The sequence below is a fragment of the Bidens hawaiensis genome, unplaced genomic scaffold, assembly GCF_021521415.1.
Source record: "Bidens hawaiensis isolate Kalapana, Puna unplaced genomic scaffold, B.hawaiensis_p1.1 tig00048051_1, whole genome shotgun sequence".
Classification (NCBI taxonomy): Eukaryota; Viridiplantae; Streptophyta; class Magnoliopsida; order Asterales; family Asteraceae; genus Bidens; species Bidens hawaiensis.
In genome coordinates this window covers 67,381-95,093 of record NW_027498580.1, presented here as the reverse complement: position 1 = coordinate 95,093, position 27,713 = coordinate 67,381, and the positions used below count along the sequence as shown (strand labels likewise).

General features: G+C 41.9%; 1 long non-coding RNA gene and 1 pseudogene across 2 annotated transcripts; both read left to right on the top strand.

The window, feature by feature from the left end:
• The first annotated feature begins 127 nt into the window (after window positions 1–127).
• Window positions 128–16,006, top strand: LOC143597267 (G-type lectin S-receptor-like serine/threonine-protein kinase At2g19130 pseudogene; annotated as a pseudogene).
• Window positions 16,007–17,807: 1,801 nt separating this feature from the next.
• On the top strand, window positions 17,808–26,449 carry LOC143597269 (uncharacterized). 2 transcript variants are annotated; one of them, XR_013146866.1, is made up of 4 exons: window positions 17,808–17,941; window positions 18,059–18,158; window positions 18,980–19,218; window positions 26,148–26,449. It is a non-coding gene; the product is annotated as an uncharacterized LOC143597269 (long non-coding RNA). The 2 variants fall into 2 exon arrangements; XR_013146865.1 differs by lacking the exon at window positions 26,148–26,449 and having other exon boundaries at window positions 18,980–19,885.
• Window positions 26,450–27,713: the final 1,264 nt, after the last annotated feature.

The following is a 27,713-nucleotide window of genomic DNA, read 5'->3' as shown; positions in this document are numbered from 1 at the left end:
CTCAAAAACCAGACAAAAGCTTAAATCTCTGACAAACCCATGACAACCTTAAATATCTTTTTGCAATCCCACATCTTTTATATGCCAAATTCTCTCTAATTCATGTGCCTCACCGATAGATACTTTAATGGCCTTCCTGGTGTTACTCTCCTTCTCTCTCATCATTTCTCTCTCATCTGGAGCTGACACCATCACCGCCAACCAATCGATCTCTGGAGATGAAACAATCATATCCAAAGATAACAACTTCAAACTGGGATTCTTCAAAGCAGGTAACTCATCAAACTATTACATAGGTATATGGTATAACAAAGTCTCCACCAACCCACCAACAGTTGCTTGGGTGGCGAATAGACAAATCCCTGTTTCAGATAGATTCAATTCCGAATTAAGAATCATTGGTGGCAACTTAGTGTTGTTAAATGAATCAAAATCTGAAATCTGGTCAACCAGAGCGAATTCATCTGGTTTGAATTCTGTGATTGCTATTCTTCTTGATGATGGCAACTTAGTGTTGAAAACCGGGTTGAATTCGAGCGAAAACATTTGGCAGAGTTTTGATTATCCTGCTCATACTTGGTTGCCTGGTGCTAGGCTTGCTTATAATAACATTACCAAAACTAAGAAGCTTCTTACTTCTTGGAAGAGTACCGATGATCCTGCAGAAGGGTTGTTTTCTTTAGAGCTTGATCCAATAGGGAAACAATACATAATTAAATGGAATAGAAGTACTGATTATTGGACTAGTGGATCTTGGGATGAGAAGAATAAACTGTATATTAAGAGATTGCTAGATTGCTCTGAATATAAGTGTATATTAAGAGATTGCTAGAGAAGATAAGATAATGAGATATCAGATGATGTCCTTACCATTCCAAGGTGTTGGAGTATTTATTGCCGAATGTAGGTTTCCAAGAAGGTACAGCCGGCTGAATAGTATTCCTGTTCTACCAACAGTGGGCTACGCACAAGCCATGCTGGTTTGTGGATAGGCTGCGGCCGATAGTGACAAGGTTGGCTGTATACTGTTCCTTTACTGCCGGCTATGCACTGTTCCACCAACTGTAGGCTACGCACGTCCCATAGTAAGGGTTGGTGAGTAGGCAGCGGCTAATAGTGACAAACAGTACTAGAGGGTGCTCCTCCTCGTACTGTTGTCGGTGAGCTGTTACCCTGTGATTGGTTCATGGGCTGTTTTGGTCAGATCGTCTGTTTTGCCCATACCTTGGCAGGTATAGTACAAAAGATCTTCCAGAAGCATACGGACTGGCTCATTCGGGCGGGAGTATTCCCGCCTTGCTCATTCCTTCAGGTGACATTACTGAAGTAGCAAGAGTTAGTGCCTTGTGCGTGTAGCCTTGCTATCAGTGCGGGTAGCCTTCCCTGATGGCTTGTATCCACAACTGCGGGAACAAGCGGGGTACTTCACCATTGGGAGGCTTTTCCTGCGGGTACAGCTGGCGTACTGCGCGTAAGGTCTTCTCTGAGCATGGTGGGTCCTGCGGAAGCAGTTGGTCGTTGCGCAGACGTCCCTCTTCAAGGTGAGTCTTGCGGGTCCAACTGGGCTCTGCTGGGACCTACCTCTTCAAGTCCCCCTAGTCCAATGTTCTTCTCATGAATTATTAATAAGTGAGGTGAACTTTTGGACTTTAGCAAGGGGTTTTGAAAAGGGGTTTTTAGTTTTAAGGTTTTCCGTGGGGATTCTTCCCGTGGTTTTCCTAATGTCACGCAGAAATTCCCGACTTTTCTGCTTGATCTTTGGGTATGAAGCGGGTAGGTCTGTAACCTCCTCGCAAGTCAGGAGCGTTGAGTCCCACTTGTGTGGATTCTCCATGGGGTTTTGGTAGTTTTGAACATAGTGATCAATTATGTTAAAACCACCAATTCCATCTTGGAGTTTCAAACAATATAGTTCTCGACGTTCCCGCTATGCGGGAATGTTATTCCCGTTTCCGCAAGCATGGCCCAGAAGATCCTTCTTGGTTTGAATTCCCCGCGGAGCGCTAAGTATGTGAAGGGTTTTGCCTTGACACTGTACCCGCACTCGTCTTACGGTTACTTTACTTCCAAGGTATTCCTGGCGTCAATTCCCTGCGGGTGCTAAGTATGTGAAGGGTTTTGCCTTAACACTATACTCGCACCTGTCTTATAGTTACTTGGTTGCCAAGGTAAGGGGTATTTTCCCGCTTTTGAATCTTTTTGAAATTTTGAAATTCGAAGAGTTGGTGAAAGGATAAGAACAGCCCAAACTATTGAAACGTCGTCCGACGGTTTCTTCTGACAGTGTCAGGACGTGCAGGAAGTTATGGCGACGTGACAGTATATGGTCATTCCAGGCGCTTTTTCAGGAGCGTGGGCACGAATTTTCGGCCGCGTGGCCGCGAAATTAATGGCACGCGTCCTTTTAACAGCTGTTGCCAGCTTGCTCTTAGCCACGTGTCATAGTTTCATTGCACCTGCGATTTCTCTCTCTTCCGCATTAAATTCATCGCATTGATTGCGATTAGTATATAAAGGGGGAGATGGTCCTTTGTAATCCACACTTTCACTTTTCTCTTCATCTTCAAAACGATTTCCGGCGAATACTCACCTTTTCAGTCGAGCATTCTCTTGAAATCGTTCTCTTCTTTCATACCTGCAAGATGTCTTCTGCTCACGATCTTGAGGCTACAGCCCAGGAGGCTGGGGTGTACGCCGAGAACCCGTCATCCACGTCCGACAAGGATGACAAGAGTACTGCTGGCGAGTGCCAGTGTGCTCTGCCTGTCGATCTATATCAGTACATCGTCAGGAAGTTCATGCTCGAGTCTTTCGAGCCTGAGTTTCCTGAACCTCACCAGACGGTGTATGATGCCCCCAGAGGCAAGATCGGGGTATATGCCGCATTCTTTGTCTATGGGAATCTTAGGTTCCCCTTGACGAAGTTTGTGTACCGTGTTCTGGAGAGGCACGGTGTACACCTGACCGAGGTACACCCGATGGCGATCGCGAAGATTCGCCACTTCGAGTGGGTGTGCCGGATTCTGGGCGTTGAGCCCTTCGTCGACCGCCTGATGACCTTCTACTCTTGGAGGTGGATCCAGGGGTGGTATACTCTGATAACCCGGATCAAGGGTTTGAAGATTTGCGCAACCGAGCGCAGTCTTCGTTCATGGAAGCGGGAGTTCTTTTATATCTCCGCTCGCGCCATCCCCCTTGCCATGAAGTTCAAGAATGTGCAAGCACTCCCCAGCCTTCACGCCTCCAACTACCAGGAGGCGGAATGGTTCTCAAAGATTTCCCGAGTCCAATCTCCGGTTTACCGCTTTGCGGAGTCCGGGATGGTGATGCTCGGGATGAGCCGGGTGTGGAAGGATGCGGAGGCGCAAAAGATCCCGATCGTCCTTGAATACAGTTTGAACTCTGTCCCTTACGGTATGCTCTGTCTTCTTTGTTTATATAGGTTTGTCTTCTAACTGTTTTTCTTTTATTTCAGAGGGGAACGACTTGCAGTCGCTCCTGCATCCGCGGGAGGCTGATAGTCCTGCTCGGATGGGTACTCGTGCTCTAGATGAGAACGAGTTGCCCATCCTTGAACAGACGGCGGATCGGTTCGTGGAGGTCTACCCGCCAGGCCACGAGATCCTGAGCGCCAGGCGGCCAGGTAAGGCGTTATTCAACCCTCGACCCCTCAATGCTGAAACCTCTGCTGGAATTCCTCTAATCTTGTGTTCTGATGAGGAATCCGCAGATGGTCCTCCGTTGGTGCGGAAGAAGAAGGCTGCCGGCGGGAAGGGGAAGGCGAAGGTGGCCTCCACTGCCGATCCGGTGCCTCGGTCTGACTCAGAGACCGAGAGCGAGGAGGTGGCGGGGAACCCTGGTGGTGATAAGACCACTGCTCCGGAGGCTGCGACGACTGTCACCTCCGGAGAGCCCAGGATGACGACGGTGAGCGGCGTAAAGAGGCCGGCTCCATCGGGTTCGTCCCCGCCTGTTCGCACTTTTAGGCTCAAGAAAACCCGTAAGTACAAACTTCCTTTATTTTTAACTTCATAGCTTTCCATCATTAATACTTATCTTCTTTGTGCAGGCGTGGATGCTACCGCATTCCAGGGTGGAGCGGGGAGGAATACCTCCGGACCCATGACGGTAGGCTTGGTCAGCCTACCTGAGGCGACGACCCAGGCGGCCGCGCCTGCTTCAGTTGATTCAGTTGCTCACCCAGTTGAGCCAACTGTTCCAACTGTGATGACATCACCGCCGGCTGTCAGTGCCATATTTACTGAATCTTTCACTGAGCCGGCGGTGACTTTTTCTGCGGACTCCTCCGCAGCGGCGACCACGGTTGTGAGTTCACCTACGGTGAGTTCACCTCCGTTGGTTTCTACTACCGCGGCGGCCTTCACCATGCCTCCTCCGTCATCGGCAACGACGGCCGATCCTTCAGGTATGCTTGGGGCTTCTCGCCAACCTCTGCCTCCTTCCCATCTGCCTGACCTCTTGGACGGATTTCCCTTGGGTTCAGGTGATGGGTTTGGCGGCTATCGGCCTGTTGTCGACCCTACAGGTGCGTAGGGTTCTTTTGGCCTTTTTTTTGTATCATCTTTTCCTAACTGCTTTTTGTTTTTTGCAGTGTCGGATTCCAATGAAGTGTATGTTCCACGATGGAACATCCGCCGAGGAACAACCCTTCGCACGCCTGTGGAGTGCGTGGAGTGGGCTCGTCACGCAGCTCCCAGTGGTGCGTTGGGGGAAGCCATGGCTAGCTACCAGGAGGGTAGGCTAACCAATGAGCTTCGGGTTCTCCTGGCCCGGATGCAGCCGCGCGTCGAGCTGCTTTGTCGTGAAAACGACAAGTTAAAAGCAGCTCGTATCCAAGAAGTGGCTCAGGCGCGGGCTGTCCGGGAGGAGAATAGGAGGCTCTCCGTCGTTGCTGCGGAGAAGGAGAAGGCCTTCAAGGCCCTTGAAGTTGAAGTTCAGGCTCGTCTCGAGGCCCGTTCCAAGGCTGCCCAAGCTGTTAACGAATAGCTTCGGCTGGCTAAGGAAACTGCTCGGAACGCAACTGAAAGGGCCACCAAGGCTGAAGCTGTTGCTGAGCCTCTACGCCTCGAGAATGAGGAACTTAAAGCCAAACTAGAGGCGCTCCAACAGGCTCATGATGCCTTGGCGATGGAAGACGCGAAGAAGCTCCAAGAGATCCTGGACCAGAGGGGGGTGCTTGACCACACTGAGCGGAAGCTAAAGGGCGTTGAAGAGGCTGCAGCTAAAGAAGTGTTGCTTGCCAACCTCAACAAAAGTGAAGCCGAACGCGCCCGTAACCAAGCTCAAGCTGCCCTCCAGGAAGCTCTGGTTACCAAGGAATGGCTTCTTCGAGAAGCGTTGTCTCAGGTATGCGTAATTTCATATCTTTACACTTTTCTTTGCACATAGAAGAGATTTTGACACTTGTATTTTTTCTTGTAGGTTGTGCATCGAGTCTTCACGGACACATCATACGACGATGCCATGAGCGCAGCCCTCAACGCTTCTCATGAGGATGGGGAAAAGGCCGGCTTCCTGCTTGGTCTAGGGTTCGTTGAGAAAGGCATCCCGCCTTCCAACTTCCCTTTGTACGATGTGGATACTGAAGCTGTTTATGACCAAGCAGTGAACCAGTATGCCGCCTTCACGCATCAGGTGGTGGAGAAGGTGAACGAAGTTGCTGCTGTTGATGATGGGCTAGCTATCCTTAAAGCTTTCCTTGAACCGCCACGCTCTACTGATGGTGCGGGTCCAAGTGGAAGTGGTCCTGAAGCTTGATCCTGAAGATCCCTTTCCACCATTAGCGTAGATTTTTGTTTTTGTATAGCTTCTTTTGTATGCGGGTATGCACCCAGCAATCTTTGTAATGTTTGAATTTTGATGGAATAAAGATTGTGTTAATTCCTTGCCTTGTTTATTTTACGCATGTTTTGATTTAACTTAGCAATTTCTTTAGTACTTAGATAAGATAACTTTTTAACGTGGCAAATTATAAGTTTATGTTTCGCTTCCTCTTTCATGATTGTGCGGGTATGACCGTCACTTACACTTAGTAGGATGGCTTAACTTTACTTATATCTGACCTGCGTGGAAGTTTTCCTCATCTTTTCCTTTGAAATTTTCTAAGTGTTTAGAATAAGTTAACCTTTGAACGTGGTAGATAATAGGTTGAAGTTTTGCCTCCTCGTTCGTGATTGTGCGGGTAAGACCGTCATTTGCACTTAGTAGGATGGCTAAACTTTGCCTACATCTGACCTGCGTGGAGTTTTTCCTTAAACTTTTGAAATTTTTACCGTTTTGTGTTTATGCGGGTTTTGCCGCCTTCCACACGTAACGACTTCTTCCCATATTTATGCGGTGAATACCGGCACATCAGTGTGGGAAGTTCATAAGTATAAAGGTAAGGCTATCAACACATTGTGAAAGGAGAATCATTTCCATTAGAAGTGGCTCTAGGCCTTTTCTTTACAAGTTTGGAATTGATCTACATGTAACATTTGCGTAATTGAGCTCCATTCCATGTTCTTGGGATGGGAGTGCCATCGAGCCTTTCGAGCCGGTATGCGCCCTTTCCTAGAACTTCTTTGATAATGTATGGCCCTTCCCAGACCGGGGCCAGTTTTCCTGGGCGTTGTTGGTTCGAAGCCTCGTTGTTACGCAGTATGTAGTCTCCTACATTGAAGTTGCAGAGTTTTACCCGCGTGTTGTAGTACTTTTGCATTTGTCGCTTGTAGTTCTCTTCACGCACTGCGGCTAAGTCTCTGCGTTCCTCGGTTAGCATAAGGTCTAACCGTCTTTCCGCATCATTGTCTTCTGGCTGAATCAAGACCCTTGGTAAGGGTAAACCAATTTCGACCGGGACCATGGCTTCAGTGCCATAAGTGAGACTGAACGGGGTTTCTCCCGTAATGGCCTTTTTCAGCGTTCTGTTTGCCCAAAGGACGTGCGGAAGTTCGTCCACCCAGCCGGATCTGTGTTCCAAGAGTCTTTTCTTTATGCCTTCGACGATGCTCTTATTTGCTCTTTCTACCTCACCATTACCCTGCGGGTGCGCCACTGAGGTAAAAGTGTGGGTGATTTGAAGTTCTTCCAGCCACTTTTGTAGCTTCTTGTCAGCAAAGTTGGTGCCGTTATCGCTCACCAAATTCTGTGGAAGTCCAAAACGACAAATAATAAATTCCCAAATAAATTTTTTGATATGTTTCGCGGTTGTTTGGGCTAAGGGTTTTGCTTCTATCCACTTGGTGAAGTAGTCGATGGCTACCACTAGGAACTGGACATTTCCTGCTGCTGTAGGAAATGAGCCTGTCACATCGATGGCCCACTTCTGAAATGGCCATGAAGAGGTGACTGGAACAAGTTCATTCTTCGGGCGATGCGTGTTAGGTGCGTAGAGCTGACAAGACCTGCATTTTCTGATGTATGCCAGCGCATCCGTATGCATCCCCGGCCAAAAGTATCCCGCGTTGTTTAGCTTAGCTACAACAGCGCGTGGGCCTGCGTGTACTCCACAGATGCCTTCGTGTACTTCCCTTAGGAGGTAGTCAGCATCTTGGTTGTCCACACATCTTAAGAGTGGGCCAAAAAAGTTACGTCTGTAAAGGATGTCATCGATGAGTTGATAATTCAGTGCTTTACAGCGTAGTTTTCTTGCCTGTGTTTTTGACTCTGGTAGTGTACCTGCCGCAAGGTATTTTATTATTGGTGTCATCCACGTTTCTGTGCCGGTTTGGATGACACAAATTTCCTTGTGCGGGACCGAAGGTGCCTCGAGGAGTTCAATGCGGATGTCCTTTCCCAAGTGGGTGAAGGCTAATGTTGCAGGCTTGCTTAACGCATCCGCAGATTTGTTTTCACTACGCTTGACGTGTATGACTTTGCAATCGTTAAAATCGCGCATAAGGGTTTTTGCTTGTGCGAGGTACAGGGCCATTGTGTCGTTCACGGCCGTGTACGTCCCGTTGATTTGATTGGCTACTAACATGGAATCCACGTGGGCTTCCAAGTGTTTCACTCCCATCTTACGCGCAATTCTCAGCCCGGCCAAGAATGCTTCATACTCGGCTTCGTTATTCGTACTTGGAAAATCCAGTCGAATAGCGTAAGTGTATTCTTGGCCTGCTGGGTTGGTTAGTTTCCGCCCTGCGCCTGAACCCTCGTTACTGGCTGCTCCATCAGTGTAGAGTCGCCAGACATCATTGATGTCCTGTGCTGGAGAGGGTTGAGCCTCTTCCTGGCACTCTTTTTCCCGCGATGCAGGCACTTCCGCAATAAAGTCGGCCAAAACCTGGCCTTTTATGGCTGGTCTTGGCTTATACTTTATCGCGTATTCCCCCAACTCAATTGCCCATTTGGCTAGGCGTCCCGATAACTCGGGTTTGCGTAGAACGTTTGCAAGTTTGAAGTTGGAGAGAATGGTGATTGGGTGACCCTGGAAATATCGTCTTAACCTGCGTGAAGCGTGTATAAGTGCTAAGGCTAATTTTTCGAGGGTAGAGTACCGGGTTTCTACGTCTGTTAGGATACGGCTGACATAATAGATTGGCATCTGGATGCCTTTCCGTTCAACTAGCAGGACCGCCCCGGTTGCTCTATCTGTTGCGGAAAGGTATAGGATTAACCCCTCCCCCGCTTCTGGTGCTGTGAGCGTTGGGAGTTCGATCAAGCGTGACCGAATCTCCTGAAAAGCTGCTTCCGTTTCTGGTGTCCAGCGGAAGTGCGTTTTCTTTAAACAGTTTCTCAACGTTGACACGAAAGGAAACGACTTATCCGCGTGGTTTGCCAAAAAGCGATTAAGTGCGACTAGTCGTCCATTCAGTGTCTGAGCCTGTTTGATGGTAGTAGGTGATTCCATTTTGATAATGGCTTCGACCTTTTCAGGGTTCGCTCTGAAGCCATCTTTAGTGACGATGACCCCCAAGAACTTCCCTTCTTCCATTCCAAAGGCACACTTGCTCGGGTTGAGCTTCATGTTTATCTTCCTGAGCGTGTTGAAAGTTTCTTCGATGTCTTTCAACATCGCTTCTGTGTCAGGGCTTTTGATGACCAAGTCGTCCATGTAGACTTCCAAGTTCCTCCCAATTTGGGCATGAAACTGGTTGTCCATCAGGCGTTGGTATGTGGACCCGGCATTCTTAAGTCCAAATGGCATCATTTGATAACAAAATGTGCCATCGGGCGTCCGAAAAGCGGTTTTGTCCTGATCATCAACGGCCATGTGGATTTGATGGTACCCCTTATACGCATCCAGGAAGCATTTAAGGCGAAACGGTGCTAACGAATCCACCTTCAGATCAATTTCGGGTAACGGATAACAATCTTTGGGGCATGCTTTGTTTAAGTCCTTGAAATCTACGCACATGCGCCATTGTTTGTTATTCTTCGGTACCATAACGGGATTTGCAACCCATGTTTAATATCTGCTAACGCGTACGATGCCTGCGTCAAGGAGTTCCTTGACTTGGGTTCTACACGCGTTAGTTTGTTCTGGCCCCATTACTCGGCGCTTTTGTACCACTGGCGTAACAGCCGGATCGCACTTGAGCTTATGCTCTGCCTTACTTCGGGGTACACCAGTCATGTCAGCTGGTGTCCACGCGAAGATGTCAGCGTTTTTCTGTAGTAAGCGTTTGAGTAAGGTGCGTGTGGGATCAACAACTGTTGGGCCAATGGTAACGGCCTGGTCAGGGTATTTTCCGTTGAAGGCCCATCTTTCCGGTTCGGTGATGGTTGGTTTAGCCATCTTTGGTTTGGGTTTAGATGAGACAGATGCGATGCACACCTGGGGAATGCCGGTGATCATCGCTACACCCTCAGCTGTTGGCCATCCCATCATGCCGTGGACTGAAGATACCACGGCGTTGAATCTTGCCATCCCGTCTCTTCCGAAGAGAATGTCGTATGTGTGGTGTGGCTTCCTCATCACGACAAAATCCACGTCTTCTGTGCGTGAGTGATTCCCGTCCGTAAGAGTGACGGGGAAAAATAGGATACCCAGGGGGGTGTTTGTGCTGCCGTCGAACCCTTCCATCGAGGCGTAGATCGTTTCCAGGCGTTCCTTGTCTTCGTCATCTAGCTTGTCGAAGAACTGCCTGTACATCACCGTTGACGAGGCGCCGTTGTCAGCAAGAGTGCGAGAAGTGATGTAGTGCCCCAGCTGGCTTTTGATGACGATAGGGCCTTCTTTGCTGGGTCCTCCTGGCACTCGCGGGAAGCGCACCTCAGCTTCCTTCCACGCGCATGGTTCTGTCGCTCGCCTTTTTCTTCCTCTGATATTGTCATGAACCATGTTGATGCTGATGTCAACGGGCTTTCGTCCGTTGCCTCTGTACCGGTTATCATTCCTTCCTCCCTTCTTGATTGATGCCACAAGGTGTGCAAGTCTTCCATCCTTGACGAATGTTTCAACAATATCCTTCAAGGATGTACACTCCTCCGTACTATGACCTTTTGTCCCGTGGAAGTCACAGGATTTGCTTTGATCCGCATTAGGTCGCTGCCGGATCATTGGAGCTTTTGGCCATGGTAGTTTTTCGGTGGCAAATATCTCCGTGACGCTTTTGGTGAGTGGCGTCCACCGGTGTTTTCGGCTTGAAGGGTGTGTGTTATCTCTTCCGCCAACAAGAGGGTGAGAGCTGGATGAGGTGTCAAAGTTTACCCTTGACTGCCAAATACCTAGCTTCCTCTTTTTGTTCTGCCGGGCGATCCGAACATTGTTTTCTCTAGTACTTTGCGTGTAGAGGTGTGTACTTTGGGGAAGATCCCTTCCCAGTTGCTTCTCCGTCTCGGCAAAGCGCTTGGCCGCCGTCATGATGGCATCCCATGTGGATGGCATGCCGTCCTTACCCGTCAATGTGCGGATAAGCTCTGGGTATTCGGCGCCCTGGATGAAAGCGGCGCGAACAAGATCTTCACTTATGTTGCCCAGACTCAGCTTTTTGGAGTTGAAGCGAGTGATGAAGTCTAGTAAAGATTCATCCTCCCCTCTAACGCAGTTGAGGATCGTCCACTGTTCTTCAGTATATTTCCTCTGTTGGCTGAAGTGTTGGCTGAACTTGTTCTGAAAGTCCGCCCAATCATAGATGTGGTGGACCGGTAAACGATCGAACCATGCCCTGGCCGCTCCAACCAGAGTCATCTGGAACATATAACACCACGTGGGTTCCGTCCAGTTACTGACGGTTGCCCCCGCAATGAATCTGTTCAAGTGGTCGTCTGGGTCGGATAGACCATCATAAGTGCCGATGTTGGACATTTGTTTGGCACTTCTCGGGGCGATTGCTTCCGCAATGTCCCTTGCAAACTTGGACTTTCCTGCATTTGCAGCAGTTGGTCTAAAGGTTTTGGAGAAGTCACGTGGGTTTCTCCCCGCGTTCGTTGGTTTAAAGGTTTCTCCAAAATTCCTTGTCGGTTGGAAGTCCGTTTCCTTACGCTTCCCTTTTGCCTTATGGCGAGGGTTTGCGTCGGTATCGGATTCTTCCCGCTCATCGTCCGAGTACTCGCACTCACTGTTCATGTTGAGATGTTGGCGAGTACTGCCGAATTCGTCAGCCTGTTGAAGTGAACGCAAGCGTTCATCCAACTCAGCTTGGAACTCTTTCTGACGTGCTTCGGCCCACGCCTTAACTTGATCGAGTGTTTGGCGAGGGACCCTCGTCCGTTTCTCCAACTGGGCATCAGTGAACCCCAGTGAAATATTGTTTACTGTACTTGTCCCGGCTTGGGTAACCGGGGTAGTGTTCGTAAAATTTGTATAACCGCCGGTGTTCCCCCCAGTTGCTGGGGTTGTGGTTACCGGGGTTTCTTGGTCACTTACTGGCTTTGTGACCGGAGTAACGTTAACCATTTCTTCAGAAATTTTGAAAAACAAAGAATTAGTTCTAGCTTTTATGCACGGATGGCGCCAATGAAGAAACACTAGGTGACCCGGGCAGATTACGGATAATCTGGGGGTTAAGTAATGTTTCCCACGAGGATGAGGTCCAGCAAAGAAAGTTGTTCTTCAGGTGACCTGCAAAACAGACACCGTAAGCTCGTCACTGAGAAGGGGGGGGGGGTTCCTCCTTGTGACCACCCTCCGGCGTGAGAATCAGACTAGATTGCTCAGAATATAAGTGTATATTAAGAGATTGCTAGAGAAGATAAGATAATGAGATATCAGATGATGTCCTTACCATTCCAAGGTGTTGGAGTATTTATAGCCGAAGGTAGGTTTCCAAGAAGGTACAGCCGGCTGAATAGTATTCCTGTTCTACCAACAGTGGGCTACGCACAAGCCATGCTGGTTGGTGGATAGGCTGCGGCCGATAGTGACAAGGTCGGCTGTATACTGTTCCTTTACTGCCGGCTATGCACTGTTCCACCAACTGTAGGCTACGCACGTCCCATAGTAAGGGTTGGTGAGTAGGCAGCGGCTAATAATGACAAACAGTACTAGAGGGTGCTCCTCCTCGTACTGTTGTCGGTGAGCTGTCACCCTGTGATTGGTTCATGGGCTGTTTTGGTCAGATCGTCTGTTTTGCCCATACCTTGGCAGGTATAGTACAAAAGATCTTCCAGAAGCATACGGACTGGCTCATTTGGGCGGGAGTATTCCCGCCTTGCTCATTCCTTCAAGTGACATTACTGAAGTAGCAAGAGTTAGTGCCTTGTGCGTGTAGCCTTGCTATCAGTGCGGGTAGCCTTCCCTGATGGCTTGTATCCGCAACTGCGGGAACAAGCGGGGTACTTCACCATTGGGAGGCTTTTCCTGCGGGTACAGCTGGTGTACTGCGCGTAAGGTCTTCTCTGAGCATGGTGGGTCCTGCGGAAGCAGTTGGTCGTTGCGCAGACGTCCCTCTTCAAGGTGAGTCTTGCGGGTCCAACTGGGCTCTGCTGGGACCTACCTCTTCACCCGGGTTCGGTATAGAACCTGGTTTAGGTATAATTGGGTATTAGTAATACCCGGGTAGGGTTCGGGTCCGGGTATTTCTTGAAAAACGATACCCTGTGTACCGGGTCCGGGTCGGGTATTGAACCGGGTCTTCTATACCCGAGTATTTGAATACCCTATTTCCGAGTATTGAAAAAACCCGTTTTCTGAATATATGAATACCCTATTTCCAAGTATTCAAAAAACCCATTTTCTGCAGCTTAAATCAACGGGCTTGCTTCGTTTTTTTTTATCTTAACTCCATTTTCTCATACAAACATATATAACAATTAAAGTTAAACAATGATATACCAAAAGACAAAAGGCACTGGCAATTATATTCTGCTCAAAAAAAGATCCGTTAAAATACATATGTTGCTTTAAACAATTATATATTATTCCAAAAAAGATCCATTGGGGAACCGAAGATCATCTATGGTCAGCCACACAGTCCCTACTAAGTGCCACAATGACATAGGTGCACAAACATTAATGTCCGAGTATGCAAAACACCTACTTGGGTATGCAAAAAACCCGGGTTTCGAGTATGAGTGAAACAGGTTTTGGGTATTATCAGGTTTAGATCGGGACCGGGTTCAGGTTCGGGTTTCAGCATTGAAAGTCATACCCTTATCCGTACCTTACGGGTAGGGCTGGGTTCAGGTTCAAGTATTAAAAACTCGTGTTCTAAAAAACCCGATTCCGGATTTTTTTCGGGTCAGGTTCTGGGTTCGGGTTTTTTTTTTCACCTCTACAAACAAGTAGCAACGTGTCCGACTGTCCAGTGATTTTTTTAACGAATTTCTTTAATAATATTTTATTTATGTTTCAATTTGATATTTCATTAATAAGTCTTGTGCATTAATATTTAGAAAATTTTTAATACACGGTTATGTTATAACTTTTTTTTCCTTTTGTCAACGTATGGAGATATATACTGTAAAGAGTTGTGTTATAAATAAGTCATTTTTTAGGATTATAAAACTTTCTCGCATCTTAAACCGCTTTCACACGTGGTGGATCGGTAACTTCGGCTGATTATTTATGTATTACGACTATTTAACGACAATAGGGAATTATTTTTTATAGTTGTTAATCTATCTATAATATTATATAAACGAAAACATAAAAATCCTACGTGTTGAGATGTGGTCGCTCCCCCTTTTTTAGAGTCATCAGAATTGCTTGATTTTTAAATGAAGGCTTCTCATGCATTTGACCCGAATTCACGAGTATGGGTCTCATCAAATCCAAATATTTCTTAAACGAGTTATATCATCTTTAAATTAAAAATCAATATCACCAAATATTTGATATAAAAATTCTATAAAGTAGAGATATACTAAAAATAAATTTCTAATTTATTTAAAAAAAGATATATATTATTTATAATTAAAAAACCAATTTTATAGTAAAAAAAATAAACGGGTCTTGGGTCTCATCAAACCCATATAACTTTTAAACCGGGTTATAACTTATAACATCTCATTTATTTGTGAAACAATTTATCATCAAACCATAAGTATATTATTAACTTTCATATAATGAAAAAATTAAAAATTCAAAAATAAATAATTATTAGAAACAAATAATATAAAACCACCCCCGTAATACGGGTGATAAAAACTAGTAATATATATAAACGAAAACCCAAAAATCCTAAGTGTCGCGATGTGGTCGCTCCCCCCCTTTTTTTGAGTCACCAGATTTGCTTGATTTTTAAATAGATGCTTCTCATGCATTTGACCCGAATTCACGGGTATAAATCTTATCAAACCCATATATTTCTTAAACGATTTATAACATCTTATTAAATTAAAAACTAATCTCACCAAATATTTGATATAAAAATCATATAAAGTAGGGATATACTAAAAATTAATATATGATTTATTTAAAAAATGATACATATTATTTCTAATTTACAAACCAATTTGTAGTAAAAAAAATAAACGGGTCTTTGGTCTCATCAAAACCATATAGTTTTTAAACCGTGTTATGACATCTCATTTATTTGTGAAACAATTTATCATCAAACCATAAGTATATTATTAACTTTCATACAATAAAAAAAGATAAAACTTCAAAAAATAAATAAATATTAGAAACAAATAATATAAAACAACCCCCGTATAATTTATAATTAAAAAACCAATTTTATAGTAAGAAAATAAACGGATCTTGGGTCTCATCAAACCCATATAGCTTTTAAACCGGGTTATAACATCTCATTTATTTGTGAAACAATTTATCATCAAACTATAAGATTTATTTTACTAAAAACCGACTTTGTAAACCCGTTTAACTCTCGTTTTCATTCTCATATTTACATGAAGGGTTATACATATAAACAAATAAAATATTTTATAACTTATATAAATACGTTTGGATATTGAATAAACAAATTATATATATATATATTCATAAAGTTAAATTCGTATTAAGTTATGTTTATAGAATATTTATTAAGTTATGTTTTTATAAATTAAAAATAATTGTTTCATATAATAAATCTTTATGTATAATATTATAATAATTACTTAATAATGGTTATCGAGTTGTTGAAATCGATCTTAAATCTTTACTTAAGCGTATCTGTTACTCGTTTCTCTTAGACTTTAACGTTCGCGTGTGACTTTTTCCCGCCTTCTCATTATCTTAATCACATTTGTTCATCTTCGAGGTGAGTACCACATTCCCCGTATTTTACTCGTTTTCCACGTTTTGGGGACATATGCGTAAACTGTAATTGTCATATATACTTATACACAAAACTGCAACTATTATCTGTGTGTTAAAAACTTATATCTTACTTGTTTATGTGCTTATTTTCTTTACATGAACCGCATTCAGAGAGGTCCAACATAATCTCAGAATAATATGATCGTACGCTAGTCGTTATAGTTTTGTGCTTCTCGACATCTAAGTTATACTTGCTTATTTGGTTAATTTGTTATTCTCATATGACTTGTTGCACTACTTATTTTTATGCATACTATATGTACAGTTAAACTGGTGTGTTGCTCACTCAACCTTGTGTTGACAAAACTACTTTATTTTCAACGAATATGTAGGTCATCGTATGACGTGGAGTAATTGAAGTTTGAAGATCACTTAGGGATTTATGCGAGAAGAAATTTAAATGAGACAATATTATTTATAATTTTATATTTGTTTGAAGCTTTATTTGTTTTTGAGATATTGTAATGAATAATTGTTTTAATGGAAATTATTAAATAGATATTGAAAGTTATAATGTTGCATGATAGTAACCTTGAGAGCTGTGACAATCAGTTCACGCCCCGGCATTTCCGCTGTAAGTTGGGTTGTGACAGCCACAAAGATGTTATCTTGAGTTAATTTTAGGGTATGAACTTGGTTGGAGATTTGGTGACTGTGTGTATTATGGGCACCGTTCAAAAGCGATGTTAGGGTTGGAAGAATAAACTCTGAATGATAAATTCTCTATGGGGTGTGTTCTTGTGGAGAGTTTTTGTTTGCCTCCGAAGTCTCTAGAGCTGGTTGTGACAGTTAGTAGGCGTTGGTTGAAATTGAGGAACAGTCATTGACGCTTTTTGCTATGAATGGGTGTGTGATGACTAGATTGGAGCCTTATAAAGCTTTAATGGGCCTTTCAAGTAACTGATGAAAAGGGTCGCTGCAACTAGATGGATTATTTGAATCTTAACTTGTTCGTTTGGAACCGAAGGCCTGTGGTGCTTTCATTATTGAAGTTCCTGCTTGCTCTCGGAATTAGAGGCTTGATGGATTTATGTTATTGAAGTTTACAGTAGTTAATGGTGCAAGGTTTGCTTGGATAGCGTTTGTGAATTTACAAAGGCTTTTAATGGTAGATTGTTAGGGTTTGTGAAACCTTTGGACTTGTTTTATTTAGGCCCATTAGTTGATTTCTTGAAGCGTAAGTTAGTAACTATGATCCTAGTCTATTTATTCCCTATGATGTAATTTTAATATGTTGCTCCATGCTAATATGAACAATCCTAGTTGCAGCTTATAGATACAGGTCCTTGCCAAGACTGAAACACATAAAATTCTTTTGTCATGTTTTTCGTTATATTATATGTTTTTTTTTGTGTGTGGATAATCGCTTGTGCGTTTGTGTGTGATATTTCCATTGCATCGTTTTGTTCCTTTCACAAATAGTGATGTTTCGTGGTTGCGGTTCATAGGTAGTTTGGGTCGTATGTAGACGAAGACGAGATTCAAAATGGATTGCTATTATATGAGTCAATTTTTTCTAAATGTTTAAAGAGAGTTGTTTACTATTATTATGTTTATTGAATATTGTTTAGTATTTAATGGAGTGAATATGACTTTTTAAATATATATATATATATATATATATATATATATATATATATATACTTTTCTAAAAAAAAACTACTATTCATAATTGTTATATACACCTATACTATCTTAAAATACATATAGGAATGACACAATTGTAACTTTGTCAAAAACTCTTAAAATTAAGAGGTACAACTCATTCAAGCATAGTGTACAACTCATCAAAGCATAAAGACATAAAAGAGTTGAATGAGCGGGACTTTTAGAAAGGGGGTATCCAGATGGTGAGATTCAAATTCAAAACTCCTAAACGATGTTTATTGGTGCGTCTCTTTCATTCCAAACCCTAATCGTACCATCTCTGTCATCAAACTACCGCAACCAACACAACACACGCTCGACGTTGTCACCAAACCCTAACTCTACGGAAGTGAAGATTTAGAATCTTTGGTGGCGGCTCAGTTGGTGTTCGACTATGGTGGTAGTTGAAGGTGTTAATCGGCGGCAGATCTGTTAAATAAGCAGCGAAGGTGGCGTATGATAATAAATCGACGACTACAAGTCGATTTTCCGTTAACTCATAAGTATGGCTTTCATAGATTTTAATTCTCTTTCCAATCTCGCTGTTACTTGCACACTCTTTTCTTTTTCTACAAAGAACCCTACACAACGGCGCATATTTGACAATTATGCTCTCAAGTCTTAGCACTCGGTTCTCTTTAGGTACACAGAAACATTAATACGACGTATTGATTCTATTTTCTCCCTCTACTGAACGTTATCTTGCAGTTTTTTCACCTGTTGGTTAATTTATAAATTGATGTATTTGAATTGTTACAGGTTTAGGACGATGGTTGGACATGGCAGCATTTTTTGACTTCGTTGACCCCGACAAAGACTTTATAGCTTTTGCGGATGTGAGTGAGTCTGGTTTAATGAGGTATCTGCATTTTTAGTTTTCAAATTATAATTTTATTTTAATTAAAAGTGTTGTTATGAGATTGAGTTCAATTGTATATTGGTATACATCTTGGAATTGCTAATCTAAATCGCGTAGGTTGTTTAATTATTATGGTAATATCTTAATGTTGACGTGCATTTATATTTAAAGATTGCTTTGATTTGTTGAATGAGTTATATGCTTTATCAGATCATCTTGCATACAATAAGTTTAGGTTTAGAAGCCGAATATGTTTAAATTTAGGTCATTTTTTATCTTTCTATATGCCAATTCAGTTTCAGGTTTAGGAGCTGAATTTGTTTAAATTTTACTTATTGTGGTCTGGTCTGTTTTGAACCTATGGAATATAGATTCAAACATAATCTAATAGATTAGACACTCTATAAATAAAAAACTGTTTGTGCTTTTTCTTTGTCTATTGTTGATGGGCATATTTAACTTGTTTTTTTATTTTTATTTTCATTTTAATTATTGGGTTTATTGTTGTTTGATGAGTAATACTTGGATTTAGGTTGTTAAAACTTCTTGATTATGCTTTGAATTTTGGCATTGTGTTTTTTAATTGGCATGGGGTATGTATTTGTAGACAAAGATGGTAAACACTTTAGATATAGTTCCTAACGAGACTGATTTAGAGTGTTCAGGGCTTTTGTGTGAAGCAGAATATTACCAGCTTCATGTAAGTCATTGATCCCATTTCATATTACAGCTGGAGTCCTTTTTATTGGTTGTTATGTTTCAACAACTTATGGTTTTTGTGCTCGATGATTTTATTTATGTTTTTCTATTATCTTCAACAGATCAGGTGAAGGAAGTCTATCAGTTCACAAAAAAAAGTATTTCTATGTGACTCAATCAATTAACCCAACCGTAAACATAGCTGCACCAACCAGAACCGGAAGGAAGTCAGGTGGGCAGAGGTCGAGGTGTCAGATTGAATGATTTGGACCAGGAACCACGGTGTGAACCTGTTCCTGACCATGTGGCGGTTGGAGTTGGCGGTGAACCTGGTTTTGACAGAACAAATGCGGTTGAAAAGGTAACTAAGTCTTTGCATTAAAATCTAACTATTTTCCTTTCTTAATTTCGATTATTAATATAATATAGTTTTCTGCCTCCTACTTATATTGTCTATGTAAATAACATCGTCTATATGTTGCATACACATTTGTTTTCTGCACACATAAATAATCATGACCAACAACTTAATAAAACATAAAAGCTAGATATTAACAAAAAAAATTGCCAAGTTTAAACTACAGTTTACACAATGTGTAATCATGATTTCAACAAAAGCATGTTTCGACCTGATAAAAAACGACGCTAAAAACAAAGCAGTACCAGTGAAAAAACGCAAATGGGCTGATTTAGGTTACGCTTTATTTTGACCTAGACAAACTAATTAAATGAAGCTTGTTCACCTTTGCATTGAAATTTAGACCTTTATAAAATTGCAAAATTATATAAAACGTTTCCGGTAAGAACAAACTAATTAAATATTTTAGTAGCCTATTTAAGTTCAACGAGTCATGTTTGGGTTACATGTATCCAGGCCAGGGTGGAAATCTTTAGCAAACTAATGTAAACCACCTAGGAATATTCTGTGACAAGAGGGGTACTTTAGTCATTTTGATTTTAAGAGTATGTGGCTCATTTCGATCAATTTTATCTTGTATGTCAATTTTGAGTTCTTACTATTCAGAAATTTCCTTTTGGGATGCTTGTTTCTGTTGCTTATAGTTAAATAAAAAGTCATGGTCGATGTTAAACGTAGAAGGGAAAAAAATAACCAAGCGAACACCTGTTAAAATTAAATGTGAAAACCAATATGTCATGCTTGAAAACTTGATAAAACTAGACCAAATTGTGGCAGGTTTTAAATTAAGGTAAACAAACTTGTAAACGTTCAAAACAGGCTGCACTTGTAAACGTTCAAAACAGGCTGCACTTGCAAACGTTCAAAACATGAATGCACATCTGTTGGCTTAAATTAAGGTAATATCATGTTTAATTGGTCTGGTATTTGATGTCGCTATCTGGGCCGGTTCAAGATGTGAGGATCCCATATATACAAAATCGGATGTTTGGGTTCATCATATTTAGGCTCCCAGAGACTGTTAAAGCGATCTTATGCATTATGTGTAAGTTAAAAGCATTATATTTTTCTTTAAATGTATATCAATATATGTAAAAAATATAAAATTCTTTTCTTTCAAACTAAACAAGCTGGCTCGACCTTTTACATATTGAGTTCTAGCTCAAATTTTTAGCTCTTAAGTTAAACGAGTCGAGCCCAGTCACGGACTTCTGCACATAATTAGATGTTTTTAGAAATGTTTTTGCCACCTTACAAACCGTGGTGAAGTGGTAATCTACATATAAAGTTTTTTTTTCTCTGTTTTGTGGAACTATCTTTTTAATGAAGGTTAATATTATTATTTTTAGGCCTTTAAAAGACTTAACAAACATGAACATGGTCATGTTCGTGTTCGTTCATTTAACTTTAACTGACCACGAACGCGAACAGTTAAACGAACAGATTTTCTTGTTCATGTTCATTCGTTTAGAAAATGATCATGTTCGTGTTTGTGTTTGTTAATGTTCATTCATAACCAACATCATAATCGGACATGGACACGTCTATTTTCTTAACGAACGAACATGAATAAGAAAACTCAAGAATGATAAACGATAATTAACACACAACTTGTAAATAACCGACTTATATTATAACCAGAAAATATAACTAAAAAAACTGATTACAATAACTTTGGTAGTGATGGTGGTGATTGTTGTGTGTTGTATCTAACACTAACTTTGTACATCTATTTATACTAGTAACCCAACTTGGTCACCAAGCATAATATGTGGTCATCACTCAACTTGGCCACCAAGGTGAACTTGGGCAACAAGGTCAACTTGGACAACAAGGTGAAGGCCAAGCATATGGAATGTTTCATAATACCCCTTAGACTTTAACCGACTTGTTAAAACCTCTTAGGCTCGGTTCACCGACTTGTGACCCGGAATAGAAATTAATTCAACATTCACCCCCCCTAATTTCTGACTCGGATTAGAAAGGTCTTCAACTCCAAGTAACTAGCGCATCTCCGTGAACTTGATTCTTGCGAGTGCTTTAGTGAGGATATCAGCCCGTTGCTCTTTCCCGCTAATGTGCTCAACATCGACCTCGCCGTCGTTGTAGCAATCTCGGTTAAAATGAAAGCGAGACTTTATATGCTTTGTTCAGTTGTGAAAAACCGGATTTTTCACAAGGGCTATTGCGGGTGTGTTATCAACTTTCAACACAACTTTCTGCAACGCTTCTCCAGTCAACTCGCTCAACAACTCTCGAAGCCATACAGCTTGACATGCGGCTGCTGAAGCCATGTACTCGGCTTCACACGATGAGAGTGCAACTGTCGCTTGCTTTTGTGAGCATCATGTAATTGGAGATTGCCCGTAATAAAACACGTGGCCACTGGTACTTCTACCATCATCTTCATTTATATTGTGACTACTATAACCTACTAGTCGTTTAGACCCGTTCTTCCCGTACTTGATCCCGTAACTCGTCGTTTTCTTCAAATATCTCAATAGGTGTCGTATTGCCATACCATGAGATTCTCGTGGGCTTTGCATATATCGACTAACAATAGCCACAGAGTATGCCATATCCGGACGAGTGTGTAATAAATACAGTAAGCAACCCACTACCTTTCGATACTCGGTTGCATCGAGTTCGACTTCATTCTCGGCTTTTGAGTATTTCACACCGTGATCCATCGGGACTTGAGACGGATTACAGTTTTGCATACCGGTCTCCTTTAGAATCCTTTTGGCATATCCTTCTTGTGTAATTATTATCTCGTCCTCTCGTTGAAATACTTCGATTCCGAGATTGTAGGTTAACTTCCCGAGATCCGACATCTCAAACTTGGTCGCCATACCCTTTTTGAAATTGGAAATTATACTCGAGCTTGTACCTGTCACAAATAAATCATCCACATACACGGCTACGATCAAAAAAATGTTTCCCATCCGTCTTTCGGTAAACCGATTGTTCCTTGGAACATTTTTGAAACTTCATGTCTTGTAGGATGTTATCGAGCTTTGTGTTCCAAGCTCGGGGAGCTTGCCTTAACCCGTACAAGGCCTTTGACAACTTGTAAACTTTTGCCTCCTCGCCTTTTTTCTTGTATCCTTCGGGTTGAGAAACGAACACAACTTCTTTCAATTCACCATGTAGAAATGCCGTCTCTACATCAAGATGGTGGATTTCCCATCCGTTAGATGCAGCCAATGCGATTAGTAGCCGAACGGTCTCGATTCGGGCTACCGGAGCGAAAACATCATCAAAGTCAATCTCGGGTTGTTGCACGTAACCCTTTGCAACCAACCGAGCTTTGTACTTATTTATCTTCCCATCCGCATTTCGTTTGATTTTGAACACCCACTTCAACCCGATACATTTTGCACCCTTTGGAAGTTCGACTAACCTCCATGTTTCATTCTTGTTTATCGAATCGATCTCGGTATTCATAGCACGAACCCATTCTTGGTTTGACTTAGCCTCAAAATAGCTACTCGGTTCACCACTTGATGTAAGAAGCAATTGCTCATAGTTAGAGTCAACATGTAACACATAATCTTCTTGTAATCTTCTTGGTTAAACCGAGACTCGGGTTGAACGTCTTAGACCCGTTTGGGCCTCATTTTCACCTGAATGGACCTGTGACCTACTACTCGTCGACTGAGCTTGAGAGCGGGTTGAGGAATTAGGCCCGATATGACTTGGTTCGGCTGAGTCGTTGGACTCGAGTTAAACCGATGATGCAGGTTCAGAGCTTGGGCTACCCGGGTTGCTTCTAGACATTTCTTCAATAGTGAGTTCAATTTGACCAGTTCCATTGTCAACCGCACCCCCCCAAACAATAGAAAACATACCCGGCTCGTAGTCATTCTTCTCGACTTTCTTTTCCCAATTCCACCCTTTGTTTTCGACAAACACAACGTCCCGACTAACAACAATTTTCCGGGTGTTCGGATCGAAGAGACAGTATGCTTTTGAACCCGTCTCCGACCAGAGATAAACGAGTTGTCTTGACCTATCATCAAGTTTCTTTAGATGTACACTATCAACTTTAGCATACGCCATGCACCCAAATACTATAACGTGTTCAATAATCGGTTTCTTTTTCTTGAACCGTTCATATGGAGTTTGATCAACCAAGGCCCGGGTTGGAACCAGATTGATTAAAAAGGTTGAATGTCGGACCGCTTCTCCCCACATATAATTTGGTACCTGCATTGCCTTTAGAATACTCCGCACCATCCCCATTAAAGTTCTGTTTCGCCTTTCTACCACGCCATTTTGTTGCGGCGTGTACGGGGTGGTTAAATGCCGAATAATTCCACTTTCATCGCAGAACCGATTGAAATCACATGAAGTGAATTCTCCTCCCCTATCGGTTCGAAGAGTTTTCATTGGTAAACCCGCCTCCGTCTCGATTAGGGCTTTAAACCTCTTAAAACTTTCAAACGCTTCACATTTTTCTTTCAATAAAAACGTCCACATATATCGTGAGTAATCGTCTATAATAACAAAGACATATCTATTACCCGAGAAGTGGATGGGCTTATTGGACCGCACAAATCACCATGAACTAACTCCAATGGTTGGGATGCTCTAAACGAGGATGTAGCCGGAAACGAACGCCTCGTTTGTTTTCCCACCAAACACGATTAGCACAACTGATTTTCATGTTCAACATGTGGTAAACCTCGTACAAGATCCTTGTTAGCCATCGATTTCATTAACTCGAAATTGATGTGCCCAAGTCTTGCGTGCCAACGCCATGCATCATCTTCAAGCTTTGATTGCAAACACACGGGAGCTCCAATTTTCATTCGTATTTTATAGAGTCGGTTTTTGGATCTCTTGACCTTCATGAGTAACCCCCGTTCTCATCGTACATGGTCAGAAGATCGTGTTTCATCCGAATGTCACATCCGGACTCCGTTGCTTGACCGAGACTTATTATATTTTTTTTTAACTCCGGAATATAATAAATCTCGGTTAACAAGTCTTGGTCACCCGATTTTCCTTGGAAAAGAATTGAGCCTTTTCCCTTGATTTGAACAAATGACCCATCTCCGAACTTAACCCTCCCGGTTATGTTCTCGTTTAACTCTAAAAAATATGACCGGTTTCCCGTCATATGATTACTTGCCCTATTATCCAAATACCATACATCATCTTCGACCCGCTCGGTCTCGTATTTCTTTGGTAGTAGGTTTTGTTCATTTAAGAACACAACTTGATGCATATACGCCGCATCATCAAAATTTCCACGGACTTCGGTTTTGTTTACTTTTTGACCCTTTTGAACTCGGTCCGGGCAACCGGATGCAAAGTGACTAAACTGGTCATATCGATAACATAAAATCTTTGACCGATCTTTCTTCACCCTTACTTTTCCCCGACTTGATGACCCTTGTTCGGTACTAGGGGTTCGGTATTGGCCATTGAAATGGCCTCGACCGCGACCTCGACCTCCTTGTCCTCGTCCTCCATTAGATTCAAAACTTTTATGACTTGATGAATCATATTTACCGAATAAAAGTTTACCTTGGTCACCACATTGAATTTCTTCTTCTCGGATTCGCTCCTCATAGGCTCGGAGTCGGCCTACAACATCTTCAAATCCCGTTTTATTGAGATCCAACATTTGCTCAAGCGAAGCAACTATTTGAATATACTTCGATCTTGGGAGATTTTTGAGAAACTTCTTTACCAACCTTGCTTCATCTATAACTTCGCCGAGAGCCGCTGATTTCGAGGCAATGCTCGATAACTTGCCCGCAAAGTTATCTATGAAATCTGACTCGTTCATCTTCATATTGTCAAATTCCATTGACAAGGTTTGGAGACGGGCTTCTCTCACCCGTTTGGCACCTAAGTGTCGGGTTTTAATCGAATCCCATATGGCTTTAGCAGTTTCTTGATCTCCAATTTGCATGATCAAGGTTTCGGGTATGGATTGAAACAACAAGGCCATAGCCATGTCATTTTTGTCTTCATTGGGGACACCTGAGTTGATGGTGTCCCAAACTTTGTGAACTCTTAGGACTACTTTCATCCTCATAGCCCACACGGTATAGTTCGTTGTAGTTAACATTGGACATTGAACGGAAGATGGTCCGTTCTCTTTCCCTTTTGGCGGTGGCGGTGGAATCGTGTCACCCATGGCTACTCAAACCCAACTTGTTTGAATAAAGTAACAACTGAACGAACTATGCTATCGACAATGACAACAACTTCTTTGGGAAATCAAACCAACTTGTTCGATCGAGACACCTTCTTTGTTGGCCGTTAATTATCGCGTTCTTGAACCGAGCTCTGATACAAATTCAAGAATGATAAACGATAATTAACGCACAACTTGTAAATAACCGACTTATATTATAACCAGAAAATATAACTCAAAAAACTGATTACAATAACTTTGGTAGTGATGGTGGTAATTGTTGTGTTGTATCTAACACTAACTTTGTACATCTATTTATACTAGTAACCCAACTTGGTCACCAAGCATAATATGTGGTCACCACTCAACTTGGCCACCAAGGTGAACTTGGGCAACAAGGTCAACTTGGCCAACAAGGTCAACTTGGCCACCAAGCATATGGAATGTTTCATAATACCCCTTAAACTTTAACAGACTTGTTAAAACCTCTTAGGCCCGGTTCACCAACTTGTGACCCGGAATAGAAATTAATCCAACAAAAACTTTGTTTGTTTAATTTTCTGTATTTGGTCGTTTGTTCGGTTAAAGTTAAACAAACATAAACAAGCCCAGTTCGTGTTAGTTCAGTATGTTTACATGTTTACAAATCACCCCTTTTATAAATAGCATACATTCATGTGTTCTGCTCTCACTATTTTCATTTATTTTATTTATCTAGATAACCGAGGCATTATTGAACAAATATGATCCGGGGAGCGACGTTGATTCATTTAGCAATTCTTTTGCAGGCGATTGATCATGCCATCAATTCTGCAACAAAGCCAAATGGGCCTGCTGCTGTTGTTGATGTTCAATATTCACAGGTTAAAAATTGTTATAACATCATATTAGATAACATATTTATTCGTAGTTTCTTTGGAGGTTTGGTACTGACACCAACAAGCTACATAGTGAAAAACTTCGGGCTGTTTTAAGGGCTGCTCCCCTGAACTAGGTTGTCGGGTCAGTTCTGCCTGGGAGACAGTGATATAGGTGTATGTATGTACATCATCATGTACATCTGCGTACATATATGGTGTATGTAATTTTGTATGATACATGTATGTTTAGATGCGTGTGTGTACATTGTGTAAAATGTGTATGTATTTTACATGCACTTCGGTATATGTGATTATCAATTATGTTACAAAAGAATCATGATATTACTCTTTAGTAATTCAACATAATAGTGTTAATGTTCTAATACCAAAACCAGCTATTTTGTATTATAATTCATTATGTAATGTCCGTGATGATGTTTTTGTCTTTCATGAAAAGGAAATTATCTTACATGCCCACTTTGCTATCAATACAAGGGCTAAGCCTTGAAATGTAGACAGTTTAAGCTGTGTAACTAGTTAAATTAGTTGAACTGATTCCAACGATTTCATATTATTATTGTAATAAAAATTTCCTTTTGTAAATTATTCACGTTATAAATTGTCGTCATCGCCGCATTGCGCGGGTTGCTACTAGGTTTGGTACTTTTGTAAGTTATTCACGTGTTACCTTTGTTAGGATTTTTATTTTTAAATTATTATGCTTAAAAAGTAATATTCTTTTGTTCGTGTGTTTGTTATTTTTTAATCGACATATGTATGGCTCATGACATGGACATACCACACCAATGTAAAATAAAAAAAAAACATACATATGATACAATAGAGGTTCACAAAAAAGAAAACGGTTCCGGACCCGTCTTGAACCTACCCTACTGGCGGGTACGGACCGAGCTTTGGGCTCCCCCTGGAATTGTACCCGGAACAATTGACCCGAACCCGGTGGATTCGGTCAAATACCCGACTATACTCGGAACTGGTTTTAACTTTTGTTGACCATACCCTACCTGGTTCCGTTCTTGAGAATACCCGGTTTGTGCACCTCTATGATACAATATATAACAAGAGTATTGATAAAGTAACCGAAAATAAGTATCGCGTCGAAAATTGTTGTCGCCGCCGCATCTCGCGGGTACCTACTAGTGTATATATATATATATATATATATATATATATATATATATATATATATATATATATATATATATATATATATATATATAGGGGAGGGTTATTTTGAGAACCATGGTGAGTTTTAAGAACTTAATTTTGAACCACACATTTAATTAAATGATATGAAATATGTGACTGAGATTAAATTCAATTAAAAATGAAATAGGAGAGAGAATAAGTATTTTTGATAATTACACAAGTTTAAGCGTTAGTTACACATGTGTAAAAAGTCG